The sequence below is a fragment of the Capricornis sumatraensis genome, chromosome X (genome assembly GCF_032405125.1).
Source record: "Capricornis sumatraensis isolate serow.1 chromosome X, serow.2, whole genome shotgun sequence".
NCBI lineage: Eukaryota > Metazoa > Chordata > Mammalia > Artiodactyla > Bovidae > Capricornis > Capricornis sumatraensis.
In genome coordinates, this window is record NC_091092.1 from 70,420,730 (window position 1) to 70,445,152 (window position 24,423).

At 38.2% G+C, this 24,423-nt stretch overlaps 1 pseudogene; it reads left to right on the forward strand.

The window, feature by feature from the left end:
* The window catches only part of LOC138071747 (ubiquitin carboxyl-terminal hydrolase 44-like), a 199,240-nt pseudogene that overhangs the window by 125,902 nt on the left and 48,915 nt on the right, over nucleotides 1-24,423 (forward strand).

The window sequence follows — 24,423 nt, forward strand, 5'->3', positions numbered from 1 at the left end:
TGGACAGAAGAATCCTGACATGCCTGACAGTCTACGTGGTCAGAGTCAGACACAACTTACTAACTAAAAACAACAACATTGCTTTGGGGCTCGCTTCTCTAACAACTTCTTCATCTGGATAATTCATTCAGTACATGTTTACTAAGAGCCAAATATCTGTTTATCAATGCATTTATTGATTTAGCTACAAAAATAAATTTTATAAGAAATATCATCAAATTTGTCATTGTTGTTCAGTCACTCGCTGTCCAATTCTTTGCAATCCCATGGACTGAAGCATGCAAGGCTTCCCTATCCTTCACTACCTCCAAGAGATGTTCAAACTCATGTCCATTGAGTCGATGATGCCATCCAACTGTCACGTGGGTGTACGTTCCTTGGTTCTTTGTCTGCTCACAGCAAAGATTTGGAGTGATGGACATTAAAGCCCTCAGTGTGTCACAGCTCTCGGGTCTTGGACAAACCGTGTTATAGCTCTTAGGCAAATCAGTGTTACAGCTCTATTTTATTCAGAAGATAGTAGGAGAATCCATCCTTGAAGCGTGAGGGCATGCCAACCCAAAGACTTGAAGAGAAGAGAGTGGAGGAGCACATGGGAGAGAGAGGGAGAGAGGGAGGGGGAGAGAGAGAGAGAGAGCACACGCACGCGGGAGAGAAAGAGAGAGTAAGTGCTTTGGCTCCTCCTTTTATATGTTTTTTCTTCCACCTGGGCCTGCCCTATGCAAATTGGGCTTAGCCAGTAGTGCTGTTTGTTCTACCTGAAGTCTTCACTCTGGTCCTCGGACCTTCTTTTGTTTCATTTTTGCGGGCTTTTCCCTTCCTTGTCTTGTAGCCACCGCCATTTTGGACTCCTTTTCCCTATTCTACCTACCTAACACAACCATCTCATCCTCTGTCACTCCCTTCTTCTCCTGCCCTCAATCTTTCAAAGCATTAGGGTCTTTTCAACAAGATCATTCTTCATCTATCAGGTGGCCAAAATATTGGAGCTTCAGCTTCAGTACCAGTCCTTCCAATGAATATTCAATGCTGATTTCATTTAGGATTGACTGGTTTGATCTCCTTGCTCTCCAAGGGACTCTAAAGAGTTTTTTCCAACTCCAGTTCAAAAGCATCAATTCTTTGGTATTCAGACACCTTTATGGTCCAACTTTCACATTCATATATGACAACTGGATAAACTATAGCTATGACTATACAGACCTTTATGGGAAAGTGATGGCTCTGCTTTTTAATACATTGTCTAGGTTTGTTATAGATTTTTTTCCAAAGAGCAAGTGTCTTTTAATTTCATGGCTGCAGTCACCACCATCTGCAGTAATTTTAGAGCCCAATAAAATAAGGTCTGCCACTGTTTCTATTGTTTCCCCATATACTGCCATGAAGACTGGATGCCATGATCTTCATTTTCTGAATGCTGAGATTTAAGACAACTTCTTCAGTCTCTTCTTTCACCTTCGTTGAAAGGTTCTTTAGTTCCCCTTTGCTTTCTGCCATAAGGGTGGTGTCATCTGCATATCTGAGGCTATTAATATTTCTCACAGCAATCTTGATTTCAGCTTGCGCTTCACCCAGCTTGGCATTTCACATGATGTACCCTGCACATGAGTTAAGTAAGCAGGGTAACAATATGCAGCCTTGATGTACTCCTTTTCCAATTTTGAACCAGTCCATTGTTCCATGTCTGGTTCTAACGCTTGCTTCTTGACCTGCATACAGGTTTCTCAAGAGGCAGGTAAGGGTGGTCTAGTATTTCAGTCTCTTTAAGAATGTCCCCCAGTTTGTTATGACCCACACAATCAAAGGTTTTAACACAGTCAATGAAGCAGAAGTAGACATTTTTCTGGAATTCACTTTTTTTTTTTTTTCTATAATGCAACAGATGTTGGCAGTTTGATCTCTGGATCTTCTGCCTTTTCTAAATCCAGCTTGTTCAAACGAAGTTCTCAGTTCATGTACTGTCAAAGCCTAACTTGAAGGAATTCAAGCATTATCTTGCTAGAAAGAGAAATGAGTACAACTATGTGGTAGTTTGAACAATATTTGGCAATGCCTTTCTTTGTCACTGGAACAAAAATTGACCTTTTCTAGTCCTTTTGCCACTGTTGAGTTTTCCAGATTTGTTGGCATATTGAGTGCAGCACTTTAACAACATCATGTTTTAGGATTTGAAATAGCTCACTTGGAATTCCATCACCTCCACTAGCTTTCTTCTTAGTGATGCTTCCTAAGGCCCACTAGTGTTCACATTCCATAGTGTCTGGCTCTGTTTGACTAAACAATTGTGGCTGTCCAGGTCATTAAAACTTTTTTGTACAGTTCTTCTGTATATTCTTGCCACTTCTTCTTAATCTCTTCTGCTCCTCTTAAATCCATACCATTTCTGTCCTTTACTGTGCCATCTTTGTGTGAATTGTTCCCTTGATATCTCTAATTTTCTTTAAGAAATCTCTAGTCTTTCCCATTCTATTGTTTTCCTCTATTTATTTGCATATTTCATTTACAGAGGTTTTCTTATCTCACCTTGCTATGATTTGGAACTCTGCATTCAATTGTGTATATCTTTCTTTTTCTCCTTTGCCTTTGACTTCTCTTCTCAGGTATCTGTAAGACTTCCCCAGACAATCATTTTGCCTTTTCACATTTCTTTTGCTTTGGGATAGTTCTGGCCACTTCGTCCTATACAATCTTATGAACCTCCATCCATAGTTCTTCAGGCACTCTGTCTATCAGATCTAATCCCTTGTATCTATTTGTCACTTCCACTGTGTAATCATAAGAGATTTTATTTAGGTCATACTTGAATGGCCTAGTAGTTTATCCTACTTCAATTTAAGTCTGAATTTTGGAATGAGTTCATGATCTGAGCCACACTCAGCTCCTGGTCTTGTTTTCGCTGATTGTATAGAGCTTCTCAATCTTCAGCTGCAAAGAATATAATCAATCTGATTTTGACATTGATCATCTGGCAATGTCCATGTGAAGGGTCATCTTTTTTGTTGTTGAAAGAAGGTGTTTGCTATGACCAGAGTGTTATCTTGGCAAAACTGTTAGCCTTTACCCAGCTTTGCTATAAAATTAGTGTAATAAAAAGAGCACTGGTTTGGGAGTGAGGTGTTGGTCTTTATTGCAACTTACACTAGATAATTTCTAAGATCACTTCCAGTTCTAACTGTCTAGTTTTTAGTCTGAAAGTTCTGAAAAGTTTGTGTACATCTAGTACTATTCCCTGGTGTGGAGTGACAGTTCCTAAGACTTCTAACTGACCATATATGTAAATGGAGTTTGTAGCAGCCTAAGTAGTATAATACCACAGATTCAAAGAAGGCAACCTCTTAGAAAACAGCCTTAGAGCCAAAAACTAATATAGCTTGAATTTACAATAGAAATGTATTCATTTGGTCTCTTTATAGTAAAAATACTCATGGAACCGGTAGTACTTCAACATTCACCCATAAATCCATGGATGGATAAGTATATCTGAGATTTAGCAAGCAGCAGGTTTTCAATAATGCTGCATGAATAACATTGAATAGTCAAGAGCTGCAGAAATGGAGGCTTCTCTGAAAATAAAAAATGAAATAGAAAACAAATGATGTTATGAGAGAAAACTTCCGCCAATCTCCAAATTTCCTGAAAACCAAGACTTTAGCATTTCAGTAATTTTCACATAGAACAATCAAGTGATATTTGGTTTGGGCTGCAAACTATTTATGTGATACTGCATCTTTAAGAGGAGCAACAACTTTTCTTCTTTGCTGAAGAGTCACTTCAGATGCCAAATATATATATTTATCATAAGAAGACTTTGCAGGAACTTCCCTGCAAGTTCAGTGGTTAATATTTTAATGCTTCCAACACAGGGGGTGCAGGTTCAACCCCTGGTCAGGGAGCTAAGATTCCACATGCTGCACAGCATGGTAAAAAGAAAAAAAATATATTAAAAAATAACATTGCAAGAACATTATATTATTTTGCTATGCAACAACTTTTAAGTTTCATTAGGTCCCATTTGTTTATTTTTGTTTATATTTTCATTACTCTAGGAAATGGGACAAATAATATCCTGCTGTGATTTATATCAGAGTGTACTGCCTATGTTTTCTTCTAAAAGCCTTATAAATATAGATATTTGAATATACTATTTGCTAAGCCCTCTGTGATATTTTATGGACAATAGAATGTTACATTAAGATCTAGTCTTTCTTAATATTAGGGAAATTAATCTCACCTAGGATTATTTCTCTAAAACACAAGTAAAATGGGATATATGGTTCAAATAATGTTATAAGAGCTCAGGTAACCTAGAAACGTGAGGGATATGAACAAGTGGCAAGGATAGAAATAGCAGGAGAAGGGACCTGCTAACTGCTCTATATGGATAACTACTCAGCCTGATCCCACATAGCTTGTAAAAAAATGTAATGCAACCCATGTTCAAATTTTTCAGACTGGGTGGCTGAAAGCATTATTCTTTAACTGAGTGAATGTAGCTGGGAAAGTCACACAAAGCAAAGAAAATCCAAATATTTAAAAAGATTTTTTACGTATTTTTAACATCAGAAATATTTTGTATTGTGGTATAGCCAATTAGCAATGCTGTGATAGTTTCAGGTTAGCAAGAAAGCAAGTTGGGATGAGCTATCACAGGTTTTGAGACAATAATCACTATCAGCACTAAAAGGAAAAGACTTCTACGAACATTTTCTTTGAATGAAGACTAAAAATCTTTAGTCTCAAAAGTGTCTTAAATATTTAAGTAACCTTGTGTAAAGCTAATTTGCTTAGTAGCAGAAAGATTCATAAATCAACTGTGAACTAGAATCTTGTGTAGGTGAACATGTTCTGTCCTATAAAAGTTGCCCATTAGCTTTTTAAAATTTATTTATTTTAATTGGAGGATGATTAACTTACAGTATTGTGATGTCCTCTGTCAAATATCAGTGTGACTTTTCCATAGGCATACATGTGACCTCTCCCTCCTGAAACCCCTCCAACCTCCTTCCTTGAGTCATCTCTCTAGGTTGTTGCAGAACACTGGCTTTGGGTTTCCTGCGTCATACATCAAAATCGACTGGTATCTATTTTACATACAGTAATATATATGTTTCAGTGCTATTCTCTCAAATTATCCCACCCTCTCTTTCTCCTATGTATCTAAAAACCTGTTTTTATGTCTGTACCTGCACAAAGAATAGTCAGCACAATCTTTCTAGATTCCATATCTATGCATTAATATGTGATATTTGTCTTTTATTTCTATTTTATCTCACTCTATGTAATAGGCTCTAAGATCATCCATCTCATTAGAAGTGACTCAGGTGTTCCTTTTTATAGCTGAGTAATATTCCAATGTGCATATGTACAACAACTTCCTTATCCATTCATCTCCCGATGAACATCTAGATTGCTTTCATGTCCTAGTTGTTGTAACTAGTGCTGCAGTGAACATTGGTACCGGGGTCCAGCCCCAGTTGGATCCAGGGCAATCAAAGTGTGGACGGTGTTGGCGATAAGGAAAGAGAGAGAGGAATAGAATAGAGGCTGATATTCCTTTGTTTACACAGAAAGCCAATAAAGCCCCAAGACAAGGGACTTGCACCATTCACGTAGGCCGCAGGTGCCCTCCCGGTCTCCCAAGGGAGTGAAGATGCAGAGCACCTTCCTGTTCAGGTCTTAGAAGCCCAGGCAAATAAGCAAACACGGAGGGCCCCTGTGCTCCAAGGGATCAGCCTGAAAAAGAGAGTAAGAGAGAGAAAGGAATAAAGAAAGAAAGAATGACATGGGGGAACCAGGCTTTTGTGGAACTGGTCCTGGTCTGTCTCTATTTTTCAGGGAAGCTTTTATACTTTAAGTTGTACATAGAGATAAATGTAAAAAACAGAGTCACGTAGGGTCAGCTGCTCTGACTCTTATCTAAAGACAGAGTGTTCTTTGCATACCTTTTTTCTTACAAGGGTCTTACATTTGTTTACAATATCTTCTGGTCTGGAGACCAATTAGCATTTTATGGCCCCATCTTTCTTTCTATTGATAAAGGTTAGTCAATCAGAAAACTTGTTTTCCCTTAAAATCTGCTTAGTCTTAAGATAGTGATAAAGTTACATTCTTACATAGCAAGGATAGGACGATTTATAATAAAGAAAGAGGAGTACAGTGATTTATAACAAAGAGAAAAATTCATTAACTCAAAGGTCTAGTATTGCTAACATCAAAACTACTATATTTCTTTTTCTACATTCCAATTACATTGATTAACATACTCCCAGGTGCCTAAGGGTATGGAGGCCTGGCGGCAATCATTAACTCAGCAATGAAACCCTTCACCAACATGATTTTTATCTTTAGAAAAGCCTTATGCTAACTAAGACTTTCAAACTACTCCAAACTCTCTGTACTGTTTATGGTTGAGAGGTTGTGAACAATCCTGTGCGTAGTAGCAAGAGTGTGGGTAAACCTGTCACACAAGCTAGACTGCCATCAGAGAGGTTTGAGCTGAGACACTCCTTTTATATGCAGGAGAATATTAACTGGAACTCTAAGTTAATTTTCCAAAGAAAGGTGGTTGGGGATAGCCCCTGTTAATGTCAGAAGAGTGTAGTATAACAGAAAGATTTTGGTTTCGGGGGTAGATGCTCGAGCAGATCCAGGGGACCCCTTGAGTCCTGATCCGCCTTGCCCATCAGACCTCTTCTGCATGACCTTGTCATGGGTGAGGTTGGGGAGTCCCTCGAGTCCTGATCCACCTTTGCTCGTCAGGTCTCTTCCTTATGACCTTTGCCATGGGTAGGATCTCCTGTGCTGGCTCCTGGCACATTGGGGTACATGTGTCTTTTTCAATTTTGAATTCTTCAGCGTGTATGCACAGTAGTGGGATTTCTGGGTCATTGGGTAGATTTATTCCTAGGTTTTTAAGGAATTTTCATACTGTTCTTCATAGTGGTTGTATCAACCTTCCTGAGATCAGACTATACTACAAAGCTACAGTCAACAAGACACTATGAAACAGACACAAAAACAGAAATATAGATCAATGGAACAAGATAGAAAGCCTAGAGATAAATCCATGCACCCATGGACAACTTATCTTTCAAAAAGGAGACAAAAAATATACAACGGTGAAAAGAACCTCTTCAACAAGTGCTGCTGGGAAAACTGGTCAACTATGTGTAAAATCAATATGGAAATCAGGCTGATTATATCCTTTTCAGCCAAACATGGAAAAACCCTATACAATAAGCAAAAATAAGATGGGGGATTGACTGTGGTTCAGATCAAGAACTACCAATTGCAAAATTCAGATTTAAATTGAAGAAAGCACGGAAAATTAATAGACCATTCAGGTATGACCTAAATGAAATCCCTAACAATTATACAGTGGAAGTGGCAAACAAATTCAAGGGATTAGATCTGATAGACAGAGTGCCTGAAGAACTATGGATGGAGGCTTGTAAAATTGTATAGGAGGCAGTGATCAAAACTATTAACAAGAAAAAGAAATGCAAAAGGCAAAATGTTTGTCTGAGGAGGCCTTTCAAATAATTGAAAAAAGAAGAGAAGCAAAAGACAGTGGAGAAAAGGGAAGATGCACCCATCTGAGTGCAGAGTTCCAAAGGACAGCAAGGAGAGATAAGTGAACAATGCAAAGAAATAGAAGACAGCAACATAATGGGAAAGACTAGAGATATCTTCAAGAAAATTAGAGATATCAAGGAAAAAATTCATGCAAAGATGGGCACAATAAAGGACAGAAGCAGAATGGACCTAAAAGGAACAGAAGAGATTAAGAAGGGGTGGTAAGAATATACAGAAGAACTATACAAAAAAAGGTCTTAATGTCCTGGATAACCATGATGGTGGGATCACTCACCTACAGCCAGACATCTTGGAGTGTGAAATAAAATGGGCTTTAGGATGCCTCACTATGAACAAAGCTAGAGGAGGTGATGGAATTCCAGCTGAGCTATTTCAAATCCTAAAAGATGATGCTGTTAAAGTGCTGCATTCATATGCCAACAAATTTGCAAAACTCAGCAGTGGCCACAGGATTGGAATAGGTCTGTTTTCATTCCAGTCCCAAATAATTGGTTGGATGGCATCACTGACTCAATGGACATGAGTTTGACCAAGTTTAGGGTGATAGCGAAGGACAGGGAAGCCTGGTATGCTGCAGTCCATGGGGTCACAAAGAATTAGACATGATTGAGCAACTGAACTACAACAACTATGTGCAAAATAGTAAAGTTAGAATATTTCTGAACATCATACACAAAAATAAACTCAAAATGGGTTAAAGACCTAAACTTCAGACCTGAAACTATAAAACTCTTAGAGGAAAACATAGGTAGTACACTCTATGACATAAATCACAGCAAGATCTTCTATGACCCACATCATAGAGTAATGGAAATAAAAACAAAAATGAACAAATGGGACCTAATTAAACTTAAAAGCTTTTGGACAGTGAAGAAAACTATAAGTAGGGTGAAAAGTCAACCCTCAGAATGGGAGAAAAAAATAGCAATGAAACAACTGGCAAAGAATTATTATTCTCCAAAATATACAAGCAGCCCTTGCAGCTCAATGCTAGAAATAAGAGCAATCCAATCAAAAAGGGGGCAAAAGAACTAAATAGCCTTTTTTCCAAAGAAGACATACAGACGGCTAATAAACACATGAAAAAATGCTCAACATCGGTCATTATTAGAGAAATGCAAATCAAAACTACAGTGAAGTATCATCTCACACTGGTCAGAATATTCATCATCAAAAACTCTACAAACAATAAATAGTGGATAGGGTGTGGAGAAAAGGGCACCTTCTTACACTGTTGGTGGGAATGCCCATTAGCTTTTATAAAAATAAATTGCATTGTTGGCAAATACTTGATAACTAAAATTTAAAAAAAATGAGGAGTGTATACAGGCAGTATATGAAGAATTATATAGATCTGACTTCTCTCCAGTTTTAGAAGTCAAAGACTATGTTTGCTTTTAAAGGCAAATCTTAACAGTTAACTTCAGTGTTGTTGTTCAGTCAATAAGTTATGTCTGATTCTTTGTGACTCTATAGACTGCAGAATGCCAGACTGCCCTGTCCTTCACTATCTCTCAGAGTTTGCTCAGATTCATGTCCATTGAGCCATTGATCATATCTAACCATCTCATCTTTTATCACCCTCTTCTCCTTTGACCTTCAATCTTTCCAAGCATTAGAGTCTTTTCCAATGAGTTGGCTCTTCGAATCAGGTGGCCAAAATACTGGAGTTTCAGTTTCAGCTTCAGTCCTTCCAATGAATACTCAGGGTTGATTTCCTTTAGGACTGAGTGGTTTGATCTCCTTGCAGTTCAAGGGACTCTCAAGATTTTTCTCCAGCACCACAACTTGAAAGCATCAATTCTTTGGCTCTCAGCCTCCTTTATGGTCCAACTCTCACATCCATACATGACTACTGGAAAAAAACCATAACTTTGACTATATGGACTTTTTCAGCAAAATGATGTCTCTCCTTTTCAATAAGTTGTCTTGGAATGCCACAGATTTTCTTCTAAGGAGCAAGAATGCTTTAATTTCATGGCTACAGTCACCATCTGTGATTTTCGAACCCAAGGAAATATATCACTGCTTCCACTTTTACCCCTTCTATTTGCCATGAAGTGATGGGGCTGGATGCCATGATCTTAGTATTTTGAGTGTTTAGTTTTATGCCAACTTTTCCACTCTCCTCTTTCACCAGCATCAAGAGAATTTTTATTTCCTCTTCATTTTCTGCCATTAGAGTAGCATCATCTGCATATCTGAGGTTGTTGATATTTCTTCTGGCAGTCTTGATTCCAGCTTGTGGTTCATCCAGCCTGTCATTTCACATGATGTACTCTGCAGATAGTCTGAGCCACCAGGGAAGTCCTAAGTTAAATAAGCAGGTTGGCAATATACATTCCTGTTCTACTCCCTTTCTCAATTTTGAACCATTCGGTTGTTCCATGTCCAGTTATCACTGTTCCTTCTTGACACGCATACTTGTTTCTTAGGAGACAGGTAAAGTTTCTAGTATTCACATATCTTTAAGAATTTTCAACAAGTGTTTTGATCCTCACAAATTCTTTAGCATAGTCAATGAAGCAGAAGTATATGTGTATATACATTTTTTTTTTTTCTGGAATTCCTTTGCCTTCACAATGATCCAAGGAATATTAGCAATTTGACCTCCGATTCTTCTGCTTCTTCGAAATCCAATTTGTACATCTGGAAGTTCTCAAGTCACACACATACTGCTGAAACCTAGCTTGAAGGAATTGAAAAAAATTTACTAGCATGTTAAATGTCCACAGTTGTAATGTAGTTTGAAAATTTTTTGCTCTTCTTTGGGACTGTAACGAAAACTGACCTTTCCCAGTCCTGTGGCCACTGCTGAGTTTTCCAAATTTGCTGACATATTGAGAGCAGCACTTTATCAGCATCATCTTTTAGGATTTGAAATAGCTCATCTGGGATTCCATCATCTCTGTTAGCTTTGTTCATATCAATGCTTCTTAAGGCCCACTTGACTTCACACTCCAGGGTGTCTGGTTATAGGTGAATGACAAAGCTATCATGGTTATTTGCAATATTTAGAATTTTTTTATAGTTCTTCTGTATATTCGTGCTATCTCTTCATCTGATCCTTACCATTTCTGTCTTTTATCATGTTCATCCTTGCATGAAATATTCCCTTGTTATCTCCAATTTTCTTGAAGAAATCTCTAATATTTCCCTTTCTGTTTGTTTCCTCAATTTATTTACACTGTTCAGTTAAGAATTTTTTTTTTTTTTAATCTCCCCTGCTTCTCTGGAACTCTGCATTCAGTTGGGTATATCTTTCCCTTTCTCCTTTGCCTTTCACTTCTCTTTTTTACTCAGCTCTTTGTAAAGCCTCCTCAACAACTAGTTCAATTTCTTGCTTTTCTTTTAATTTGGTATGATTTTGGTCACTGCCTCCCGTATAATGTTATGAATCACTGTCCACAGTTCTTCAGGCACTTTGTCTACCAGATCGAATCCTTTGTATCAATCCATCATCTCCACTGTATAATCATAATGGATTTTATTTAGATCATACCTGAATGGCCTAGTGGTTTTCCCTACTTCATTTTAAGATTGAGTTTTGCAATAGGGAGCTCATAATCTATGTAACAGTCAGCTCCAGGTCTTCTTTTTATTCTTTCTGCTGACTCTATAGAGCTTCTCCTTCTTTGGCTGCAAAGAATGCAGTCAATCTTATTTTGGTATTATCCATCAAGTGATGTCCATGTGTAGAATCATAGCTTCTGTTATTGGAGAAGAGTGTTTGCTATGACTAGCATGTTTTCTTGACAAAACTCTATTAGCCTTTGCCCTGCTTTATATTATACCCCAAGGCCAAACTTGCCTTTTACTCCAGGTATCTTTTGACTTCTTTGCTTTTGCATTTCAATCATCTATGATGAAAAAGAGGGCTTGCCTGGCAGCTCAGCTGGTAAAGAATCTGCCTGAAATGCAGGAGAAGCCTGTTCAATTCTGAGTCAGAAAGATCCCCTGGAGAAGAGATAGGCTACCCACTCCAGTATTCTTGGCTTCCCAGGTGTCTCAGATGGAAAAAAAAAAAAAAAAACTACCTGTAATGCAAGAGACTTGGGTTTGATCCCTAACTTGGGAAGATCCCCTGGAGAAGGGAATGGCAGCCCACTCCAGTATTCTTGCCTGGGGAATTTCCTGGACAGAGCAGTCTGGCAGGCTACAGTCTATAGAGTTGCACAGAGTCAGACACGACTGAAGCAACTTAGCACTCCCTATAAAGTCTTGTAGGTCTTCATAGAACCAGTCAACTTCAGTTTCTTCATCAACAGTGGTTTGGGCATAGACTTGGATTACTGTGATGTGGAATGGTTTGCTTTGGAAGTAAACTGTGTTGATTTTGATATTGCACCCAAGTTTTGCATTTCAGATTTGTTTTCTGACTATGAGAGCAATTCTAATTCTTCTAAGGAATTCTTGCCCACAGTGGTAGATATAATGGTCATATGAATTAAATTCACCATTCCAATCCATTTTAGTTCACTGATTCCTTAGTATTGAATAAATACCTGGAATGTTAGGTCAATGAATCAAGGTAAATTGGATGTGATCAAGCAGTACATGGCAAGAGAAGGATACAAACGGGTGAAAACTTTCAAACTTGATTTGAACAGTTAACCATTGGATGAAAAGGCAAGCACAATTTCAGGGGGAAAAAAAGGCAAACAGAGAAGTGAAGAAAAGATGGCAAGAATTAGAGTATTAAGTTAAATCAGAATTAGAAAATTTAACTCTAAGAAAGAGTTTATATTTGCAAGGTCTAGCTTGCTCCACCATAATAGAAATAGTTCCTGTTTAAGTATCACTATAAACCTCAGCAGCATCAGCAAAAGATAAAGTAATATCTACCTCTGAAGATGTAGGATTTAAAAAGTCAGTGACTCCTTTGTTAAATGAAGGCCAATAGTAATTCTTAGTGTAGCCAGATTGAGAAATTTTAGAAATACTTGGCCATATGAATACTGTTCAAATGTTGAGTCATTTACTTATTTGTTCCAATATTTTTCAAAACTTTATCTGAACCAATGGTTGGCTATGACATTTAGTGATAAAACAAGATCATCTTATAAGCATCTTTAAATCACAGATATGGTATATCAAATGAATGAACATCAAGAAAAAAGAAAAGGCTCTATTCAGTCCAGATATCCAACTTTATCATCAGGACTACATAGTGGAGCATCAAAGAATAGAAAGACGGGACTTATTCAATCAAGACAGTCTAGCTAATAATACATTTCTCTTTATCATGAATTGCATACTTTGTTCCAAGTCATATGGTCTGGAAACTGGATATTGGTCACATCATTTTGCTATACAATACTCAGTATAGAGATTATTTCCTGATTTTCGTGGTTAAGCCCAACAAGATGCTCAGGAATTTCTTTGCGAGCTTTTGAATAAAATACAACATGAACTAGAGATAACTGAGAACCTTTCTGGAACTTGTTACTGGAATTTCAAGAAAGATACCAATGCAGTGGAAAAGATATTACTTCCCAGGCATGTCTTGTCACTGAAATGTTGGACAAGTTCACAGAAACTAAAGATTCAGAAGGAAAATCCTACATATAACCAGGGTAATTCAAAGTGTAGAAGGTTTTCCTCAAAACCAGTTATGCTCACAGAAGCTGCCAAACAGTTTATGATTTGCCACTTACCTCAGGTTCTCAGAATACATCTGAAATAATTCAGGTGGTAAGGACATAAAAATTGACAGAAGATTGGTATTCATATTGGCTTTGAAGAAATCTGAAACCTAGGACCCTAGTGTTGCAGGGAATATTTGAAATCCCTAAGACTAGAAAGCTTTATCTATAGCTTAATACACCATGGGAAAGAATTTGGCTCAGAACATTACACCACCTACTGTTATAATTCTGAAAGAGGATACTGGGCACACTGTAATGATTCCAAGCTAAATATGTGCATTATGGATGAAGTATGCATGGCTCAACCTTACATCTTGCTTTACAACAAGTGAGTTACTGAGACTAGTTATTCTAAACTCTTGGCTCCAGAACTACTGTCTGGTAGTCAATATCCCAAAGAAGAAGCTGGTACATCTAATGAAATTCTTTGTTGTTGTTGTTCAGTTGCTCTGCTGTGTCTGACTCTTTGCAACCCCATGGACTACAGAACATCAGATTTCCCTGTCCTTCACAATATCCTGGAATTTGCTCATACTCATGTCCATTAAATAGGTGATGCCATCCAACTATCTCATTCTCTGTCATCCCTTTCTCCTCCTGCTTTCAATCGTTCCCAGCATCGGGGCCTTTTCCAATGAGTTGGTTCTTTGCATAAGGTGGCCAAAGTATTGGAGCTTCAGCTTCAGCATCAGTGCTTCCAGTGAACATTGAGGGTTGATTTCCTTTAGGACTGACTGGTTTTATCACCTTGCTGTCCAAACAACTCTCAAGAGTTTTCTCCAGCACCACAGTTTGAAAGCATCATTTCTTCAACCATCAGCCTTCTTTATGGTTCAACTCTCATATCAAGACACAACTGCTGGAAAAATCAAACCTTTGACTATATGGAATTTTGTCAGCAAACTGATGTCCCTGCTTCTTAATATGTTAAACATGTTTGTCATAGGTTTCTTTCTAAGGAACAAACGCCTTTTGGTTTTATGGCTGCAGTCACCATTCACAGAGATATTGGAGACCAAGAAAATAAAATCTGTCACTGTTTCCAATTTTTCCCCTTTTATTTTTCATGAAGTGATTGGACAAGATTACATGATTTAAGTTTTTTGAATGGTGAGTTTTAAGCCAGCTTTTTAATTCTCCTCCTTCACATTCATCAAGAGGTTTTTTAGTCCCTCTTTGCTTTCTGTCATTAGAATGGTATCATCTGCATATCTGAGGTTGTTATTATTTCTCCAAGAAATCATGATTCCAGACTGTGATTCATACAGCCCAGCACTTTGCATGATGTACTCTACATAAAGTGGGTTTCCCTGGTGGCTCAGTGGTAAAGAACCCACCTGCCAATGTGGGAGAAGCAAGAGACCTATTTTCAATCAATGTGTCAGGAAGATCCCCTGGAGAAGGGAATGGCAACCCACTCCAGTATTCTTGCCTCGAGAATCCCATGGACAGAGGAGTCTGGCACACTACAGCCCATGAGGTCACAAAGAGTCAGACATCACTGAAGTGACTGAGCATGCACACACTCTGCATAGAAGTTAAATAATCAGGGTGATAATATACAGCCTTGTCATACTCTTTTCCCAATAGCACTCCAGTCAGTTGTTCCATGCTCATTTCTCTTTTTTTTTAAAATATAAATTTATTTATTTTAATTGGAGGCTAATTACACTGGGATGACCCATGCTCATATCTAACTTGCTTCTTGGCCTACATACAGGTTTCTCAGGAGACAGGAAAAGTGATCTTCTATTTCCATGGTATTTTTCACAGAACTAGAACAAAAAATTTTGCAATTTGTATGAAAACACAAAAGACCCTGAGTAGCCAAAGCAATCTTGAGAAAGAAGAGTGTAGTTGGAATAATCAACCTGTCTGACTTCAGACTATACTACAAAGCTACAGTCATCTATACAATATGGTATTTGCACAAAAACAAATGTAGATCAATGGAACAAGACAAAAAGCCCAGAGATAAACTCGTGCACCTATGGGTAACTTATTTTTGACAAAGGAGGCAAGAATATACAATGGAGAAAAGATAGTATCTTCAATAAATGGTTCTGGAAAAACGGGACAGTTATGTGTAAAAGAATAAAAATAGAACACTTCTTAACACTATACTCAATGATGAAATAAAAACGGATTAAAGACCTGAATGTAAGACCCGAAATTATGAAACTCTTAGAGGAAAATATAAGTAAAATATGCTTTGACATAAATCACAGCAAGATCCTCTATGACTGATCTCCTAGATCAATGGAAATAAAAACAAAATAGACAAATGGGATCTAATTAAACTTAAAAGCTTTTGCACACTGAAAGAAACTATAAACAAACTGAAAAGTCAGCCCTCAGAATGGGTGAAAATAATAGCAAATGAAACAACTGACAAAGGATTAATCTCCAAAATATACAAGCAGCTCATACATCTCAATGCCAGAAAAACAAACAACCCAGTCAAAAAGTGAGTAGAAGACCTAAACAGATATTTTTGCAAGAAGATATACAGATGAATAATAAACACATCAAAAGATGCTCAACATCACTCATTATTAGGGAAAGCATATCAAACTTACCATCAGGTATCAACTTACACCAATCATCAGGCCAATCATCAAAATATCTACAAACACTAAATGATGGAAAGGGTGTAGAGAAAATTGAACACTCTTGCACTGTTTGTGGGAATATAAACTGATACAGCCACAATGGAAGACAACATGGAGATACTTTAAAAAGCTAGAAGTAAAACTACCATGCTGCTGCTGCTGCTGCTGCTAAGTCGCTTCCATCATGTCCGACTCTGTGCAACCCCATAGATGGCAGCCCACTATGCTCCTCTGTCCCTGGGATTCTCCAGGCAAGAATACTGGAGTGGGTTGCCATTTCCTTCTCCAATGCATGAAAGTGAAAAGTGAAAGTGAAATACCTCAGTCGTGCCCAATTCTTAGCGACACCATATAATCCAGCAAACACACTAGTGGGCATCTACACTGAGGAAATCATAACTGAAAAAAAATATGGACTTCAAAGTTCATTTCATCATTATTTATAATAGCTAGGACATGGAAGCAACTTCAGTTAAGTTCAGTGGCTCAGTCGTGTCCGACTCTGTGCGACCCCATGAATCGCAGCACGCCAGGCCTCCCTGTCCATCACCAACTCCTGGAGTACACTCAGACTCACGTCCATCGAGTCAGTGATGCCATTCAGCCATCTCATCCTCTGTTGACCCCTTCTCCTCCTGCCCCTGCCCCCAATCCCTCCCAACATCAAAGTATTTTCCAATGAGTCAACTTTTCGCATGAGGTGGCCAAAGTACTGGAGTTTCAGCTTTAGCATCATTCCTTCAAAAGAAATCCCAGGGCTGATCGCTTTCAGAATGGACTTTTTGGATCCCCTTGCATTCCAAGGGACTCTCAAGAGTCTTCTCCAACAACACCATTCAAAAGCATCAATTCTTTGGCCCTCAGCCTTCTTCACAGTCCAATTCTCACATCCATACATGACCACTGGAAAAACCATAGCCTTGACTAGACGGACCTTAGTAGGCAATGTAATGTCTCTGCTTTTGAATATGCTCTCTAGGTTGGTCATAATTTTTTCTTGCAAGGAGTAAGCGTCTTTTAATTTCATGGCTGCAGTCACCATCTGCAGTGATTTTGGAGCCCCCAAAAATAAAGTCCGACACTGTTTCCCCTGTTTCCCCATCTATTTCCCATGAAGTGATGGGACCGGATGCCATGATCTTCATTTTCTGAATGTTGAGCTTTAAGCCAATTTTTTCACTCTCCACTTTCACTTTCATCAAGAGGCTTTTTAGTTCCTCTTCACTTTCTGCCATAAGGGTGGTGTCATCTGCATATCTGAGGTCATTGATATTTCTCCTGGCAATCTTGATTCCAGCTTGTGTTTCTTCCAGTCCACCATTTCAAATGATGTACTCTGCATAGAAGTTAAATAAGCAGGATGACAATATACAGCCTTGACATACTCATTTTCCTATTTGGAACCAGTCTGTTGTTCTATGTCCAGTTCTAACTGCTGCTTCGTGACCTGCATACAGATTTCTCAAGAAGCAGGTCAGGTGGTCTGTTATTCCCATCTCTTTCAGAATTTTCCACAGTTTATTGTGATCCACACAGTCAAAGGCTTTGGCATAGTCAATAAAGCAGAAATAGATGTTTTTCTGGAACTCTCTTGCTTTTTCCATGATCCAGCAGATGTTGGCAATTTGATCTCTGGTTCCTCTGCCTTTTCTAAAACCAGCTGGAACATCAGGAAGTTCATGGTTCACGTATTGCTGAAGTCTGGCTTGGAGAATTTTGAGCATTACTTTACTAGCATGTGAGATGAGTGCAATGGTGCGGTAGTTTGAGCATTATTTGGCATTGCCTTTCTTTGGGATTGGAATGAAAGCTGACCTTTTCCAGTTTTCTGGCCACTGCTGAGTTTTCCAAATTTGCTGGCATATTGAGTGCAGCACTTTCACAGCATCATCTTTCAGGATTTGAAACAGCTCAACTGGAATTCCATCAGCTCCACTAGCTTTGTTCGTAGTGATGCTTTCCAAGGCCCACTTGACTTCACATTCCAGAATCTCTGGCTCTAGATGAGTGATCACACCATCATGATCATCTGGGTCATGAAGATCTTTTTTGTACAGTTCTTCTGTATATTCTTGCCACCTCTTCTTAATATCTTCTGTTTCTGTTAGGTCCATACCATTTCTGTTCTTTATCGAGCCCATCTTTGCATGAAATGTTCCCTTGGCATCTCTAATTTTCTTGAAGAGATCTCTAGTCTTTCTCATTCTGTCTTGTCCTCTATTTCTTTGCATTGATCACTGAAGAAGGCTTTCTTATCTCTTCCTGCTATTCTTTGGAACTCTGCATTCAGATGCTTATATCTTTCCTTTTCTCCTTTGCTTTTTGGCTCTCTTCTTTTCACAGCTATTTGTAAGGCCTCCCCAGACAGCCATTTTTCTCTTTTGCATTTCTTTTCCATGTATATCAACAGATGAATGAAGAAACTGTGGTACATATACATAAGGTAATATTCAGCAAAAGAAAGGAACACATTTGACTTATGTATAATGAAGTGGATGAAACTAGATCTTATTATACAGAGTAAAGAAAGTCATAAAGAGAAAGACAAATATTCCATATTAATGCTAATAAATAGAATCAAGAAAAATGGTGTTGATGAACTTATCTACAGAGCAGCAAAGGAGACAAAGGCTTAGAGAACAGACCTGGAACATAGTTGGGGAAGGAGACTCTGTGATGAGTAGAATTCAAAGAGTAGCATTGAAACATATACATTACCATAAAATTAAATAGCCATTGGAAATTTACTGTATAATGCAGTGAGCTCAATTCTAGTGCTCTGTGACAACCTAGAAAGGTTGAATGTGATGGGAAGTGAGAGGGAGGTTCAAGAAGTAAAGAACATATGTATACCTTTGGGTATTTCATGTTAATATATGGCAAAAAAAAAAACATAATATTGTAAAACAATTATCCCCCAATGAAAAGTAAATAAATTTTAAAAAAGAGAGTCATTTTGAGAAACCAAAGCTATACCTCTGACTGAATCAACAACTTTGGCGCCAAGAAAAATCCCATAAACGGCTTCTTATCCCTGAGGACTTGACTACAGTCCAATTTGATTTTGGTTCTGCAACCAGCCCATATGCCAAGAGACCCTGGAAAAGGCACACATACCCATGTGTCAGATAAATAGACCTCATCTTGGCTGTGGATCCTGAAATGATTCATGAACTAGCTCTAAGTCCTCTCTGGCACATACCAGGAGCCCTTGGAAACATTAATTTGGACAGTTACCAATGGACCAAGGAAATTTTGTGAATATCCAGGAGTCCAGTAGAAAAGTTCCATAACATCTTCAGAGGAAAAACATTCAATTGAAGCAATTGAATAGGATAAGAGGAATAGTTCAACTTACACCCCAAAGCCAAGAGAGTTTTTTTTCCAACCCATGATTTTACCTGTAGAGGAAAGTGAAAGCATGTAAGTTAGCACTTTTTATCTCCAGGTATACAGGATCTTGGCAAAGAGGCCCACTTCTTCTAGTCACATCCAGAATACTCGTGTGCTGCACAACTGAAGGGTGACAAGGGGCTGTAAGAGTGGAGGATAGGGTTCTTAAAATGTATCAAAAAGATGCATATTCTACTAACCACATCATGAACCCTATTGAGAAGCCCACCCATGAGCCACTGGGGATTTTTCAACTACCAGATCCCCCAGTTGGTCCATACATACTCTCAGCACTGAGCCTGCTTTCTGCACAAACACCCTCAGTCCACGGCAAGCATCTTGGGCATACTTTGTATGTGCTTTTGGAGACGGCTTCTGAGCATGCACAAAAAGCTGACCCAAACATGGTGGCATAGAAGAAACAAACATAAAATTGAACATCCAGCAGTTTCCTTAGGAAAGTAAAAAAGGACAATGTAAGCATTCATCCTGGATTAGAAAGATCAGAATAAGGCATACAGTATTAAGAATTAAGAATTTTACCACAAAAAACAGCAATAACTGTGAAGCAAGTGTACACATAAAAAAGAAATGTGCATGCATGCTAAGTCACTTCAGTCATGTCTGACTCTTTGTGACCCCATAGACTATAGCCCATCAGACTCCTCTATCCATGGAGATTCTCTGGGTAAGAATGCTGGAGTGTATTGCCATGCTCTCCTCCAGGGCATCTACCTGACCCAGGGATTGAACCTGGACCTCCTGCATTGGTGGACAGGCTCTTTACCACTAGCGCCACCTGGGAAGCCCATGAAAGAACTGAAAAACTCTCAAGATCCATAGCATGACTGATGGAAGGTATTTCACTTCAAAAGTAAATCAATAAAGACTAGAGGAGGTGACAGCTACCTCAAATATGAAAACAGCAAAAAGCACTTCAAATAGCATTAAAAAACTAAGGAACATGGCCCCACCAAAGGATCACAGTATTTTCCAATAACCAGTCTCAAAGACATGAAGATCTGTGATTTATCTGATAAAGAATTCAAAATAGTTGTTGTAAAGAAGTTCAGAGAGATTTAAAAACAAATGAATGAACCACAATAACAATAACAAAAACAGAGAAAGACAATTCAATGTACTCGGGAAAAATACTACATAAACAAAGTGAGACGTTTAACAGAGAGACAGAAATCATAAAAATGCCAAATAGAAGTTCTAGTGTTGAAGAATACAATGAGTTAAATGAAAAATGTAATAGAAATCAACAAAAAATTAATGAAGCAGCAGAAAAAATAATGTAGAAGACAAATCCTTTGAAAAAATCCAATCAGAAGAGATCAAATAAATGAGTATTAAAAGCTGAAATGAAATATGAGATACCATTTAAAAAAATCATCTATGAAATACTGGATTTCTAGAAAGAGAAGAGAGGCAGAAGGCAGCATAAAACATTTTTGAAAATAATTAAATTTAAAAAGAGGAGATATATGTATGCTGCTGCTGCTGGTGCTAAGTCGCTTCAGTCGTGTCTGACTCTGTGCGACCCCATAGATGGCAGCCCACCAGGCTCCCCTGTCCCTGGGATTCTCCAGGCAAGAACACTGGAGTGGGTTGCCATTTCCTTCTCCAATGCATGAAAGTGAAAAGTGAGAGTGAAGTAGTTCAGTCGTGTCCAACCCTCAGTAACCCCATGGACTGCAGCCTACAAGGGTCCTCCTTCCATGGGATTTACCAGGCAAGAGTACTAGAGTGGGTTGCCATTGCCTTATCCAGATATATGTATACATACAGCTAATTCACATTGCTGTACAGCAGAAACTAACAGAACATTGTAAAGTAAATATACTTCAGTACAAATTAATAAATAAAGTAAAGAATGATTAATAGCCAGCCTCATCCACCAATTCCCTGTGAAAGCCTCACAGCTGGTCTCGGGTCCAGACCTTCCCACTAACACCCAGCAGGAGCTGTGTTCAGGCCTTGAAGATGGTCCCAGAGGCAGCCCCAGACCAGTGCCCTGCAACAGCCATGGCCCCAATATAAAAGGAGAGTGCAGACAGCCCACAAAGTGGACAACCCTTGAGTGACTGACCCTGATGACAAGAAGAAATTGTGCTTTTGATCCCTACAAACATTTGCTAAATAAGACTACATCTTCAAGACTGGAAGAGATAGTTGATATATCTAATACATGTAAACAAACACAATGAATTAAGTAAAATGAAGAGACAGAGGTGCATGTTCAAATTGAAAGAACAAGACAAAACTGCTGAAAAAAAAGCTAAACAAAACTGAGATAAGGAACCTATTTGATAAAAAATTTTATATAATGGTCATAAAATTATTACTGAACTTGGGAGAAGAATGAATTAACACAGTGAGAACTTCAACATAGGGGGTATAAAATATGAGAAAGTATCACACAGAAGTTATAACTGTACTATAAAACACTCTAGAAGGGTTAAACAGCAAACTGGATGAAGTATAAAAACAATTAAGTTGGAAGAAAAAAAATAGTACTCAACCAGACATAACAGCAAGATATTTAAAACAGAATTAAAAAGGAGAGATAATACCTGAAAAATTATTTGAAGTGGTTGAAAACTTCTAGGGAATAAAATAGATCTCTGGGTCTGGGACATACAGAAAGCTTCAAATAAGAAAAAACAGAAAAGATACATGTCAAGACACATTATAATTAAAATGATAAAAGTTAAGAATAAAAGAACTATCAAAGCATCAAGAAAAAATAAAACAACTATTACATACAAAATAAACCCTACAAGGCTATCAGAATAAACATACAGACTGGTAGAGAGGGAAATAACATTCAAAGTGTTGAAAGAAATTAAGTTTTAACCAAGAGAGAAACTATAAAAACATCAAGAAAATAATGAAAAAAAAATAGCAATAAGTATATACTTAAGTACATGCTTACATAAAATAACCTCTTTAAATTTAAATATATTAAATTCACTAATCCAAAAGACATGGAATGGCTTAATAGATTAAAAATAAAGGTTGGACACATTTATATGTCCCATACAAGCCACATAAATCAGGGGAAAGGATGCACAGACTGAAAGGGAACAATTTAAAAGATATTTTATGCAAATAAAAATGAAAAGAAAGTTGGAATATCTGTACCATGTGAGACAAAATAGATTTTGAAACAAAGACTTTAATGAAAGAAAAACAAGAGTATAACATAGTGATAAAAAGGTCAATGTATCAAGACATAAAATTTATAAGTGTATATACACTCAATAGGTCTTCCCTGGTGGCTCAGATAGTAAAGTGTCTGCCTGCAATGCAGGATACCTGGTTTCGATTCCTGGGTTGGGAAGATTCCCTGGAGAAGGAAATGGCAACTCACTCCAGTACTCTTGCCTGGAAAATTCCATGGACCGAGGAGCCTGGTAGGCTACAGTCCATGGGGTCACAAAGAGTCAGACATGAATGAGTGAATTCACTTCACTTCATACACTCAATAAAGGAGCAACAAAATATCTAAAGCAAATATTAATGGATATAAAGGGAGAAACTGAAAGCAATACAATGCAGTAGCAGATTTTATCACCCCACTTATATCAATGGATAGATCATCAAGACAGAAAATCAAAATGGATATATTGGCCTTATATGATGTAGTAAACCAGATGAACTTGAAAGATATGTACAAAACCTACTATTCAAAAGCATCAGAATACACACCATTCTCAAAAGTGCATGAAACATTCTTCAGGATAGATTATAAATAGAGACTCAAAACAAGTCTCAATGAATTCAAGAAGGGTGACATAAAATCAAGCATCTTCTCTGACCACAATGCCATGAACCTAGAAATCAATCACACACAAAAAAGGAAAAGACTCAAAAATATGGAAATTAAACAACATGTTACTGAACAACCAATGAATGATCAAGAAATTCAAAGGAGAAGTGTTTAAAATACCTCGATAAAAATGAAGATAGGAATCAGTTCAGTTCAGTCACTCAGTCATGTCCGACTCCTTGCGACCCCATGAATTGCAGCACACCAGGCCTCCCTGTCTATCACCAACTCCTGGAGTTTACTCAGACTCGCGTCCACTGAGTCAGTGATGCTATCCAGCCATCTCATTGTCTGTCGTCCCCTTCTCCTCCTGCCCCCAATCCCTCCGAGCATCAAAGTCTTTTCCAATGAGTCAACTCTTCACATGAGGTGGCCAAAGTACTGGAGTTTAAGCTTTAGCATCATTCCTTCCAAAGAAATCCCAGGGCTGATCTTCTTCAGAATGGACTGGTTGGATCTCCTTGCAGTCCAAGGAACTCTCAAGAGTCTTCTCCAACACCACAGTTCAAAAGCATCAATTCTTCAGTGCTCAGCCTTCTTCAGAGTCCAACTCTCACATCCATACATGACCACAGGAAAATCCATAGCCTTGACTAGATGGACCTTAGTTGGCAAAGTAATGTCTCTGATTTTGAATATGCTATTTAGGTTGCTCATAACTTTTCTTCCAACGAGTAAGTGTCTTTTAATTTCATGGCTGCAGTCACCGTCTGCAGTGATTTTGGAGCCCCCAAAAATAAAGTCCGACTCTGTTTCCCCTGTTTCCCCATCTATTTCCCATGAAGTGATGGGACCAGATGCCATGATCTTCATTTTCTGAATGTTGAGCTTTAAGCCCACTTTTGCACTCTCCTCCTTCACTTTCATCAAGAGGCTTTTTAGTTCCTCTTCACTCTCTGCCATAAGGGTGGTGTCATCTGCTTATCTGCGGTTATTGATATTTCTCCCGGCAATCTTCATTCCAGCTTGTGTTTCTTCCAGTCCAGCATTTCTTACGATGTACTCTGCATATAAGTTAAATAAGCAGGGTGACAATATACAGCCTTGACGTACTCCTTTTCCTATTTGGAACCAGTCTGTTGTTCCATGTCCAGTTCTAACTGTTGCTTCCTGACCTGCATATAGATTTCTCAAGAGGCAGGTCATGTGGTCTGTTATTCCCATCTCTTTCAGAATTTTCCACAGTTTATTGTGATCCACACAGTCAAAGGCTTTGGCATAGTCAATAAAGCAGAAATAGATGTTTTTCTGGAACTCTCTTGCTTTTACAGTGATTCACCGGATGTTGGCAATTTGATGTTCTGTTCCTCTGCCTTTTCTAAAACCAACTTGAACA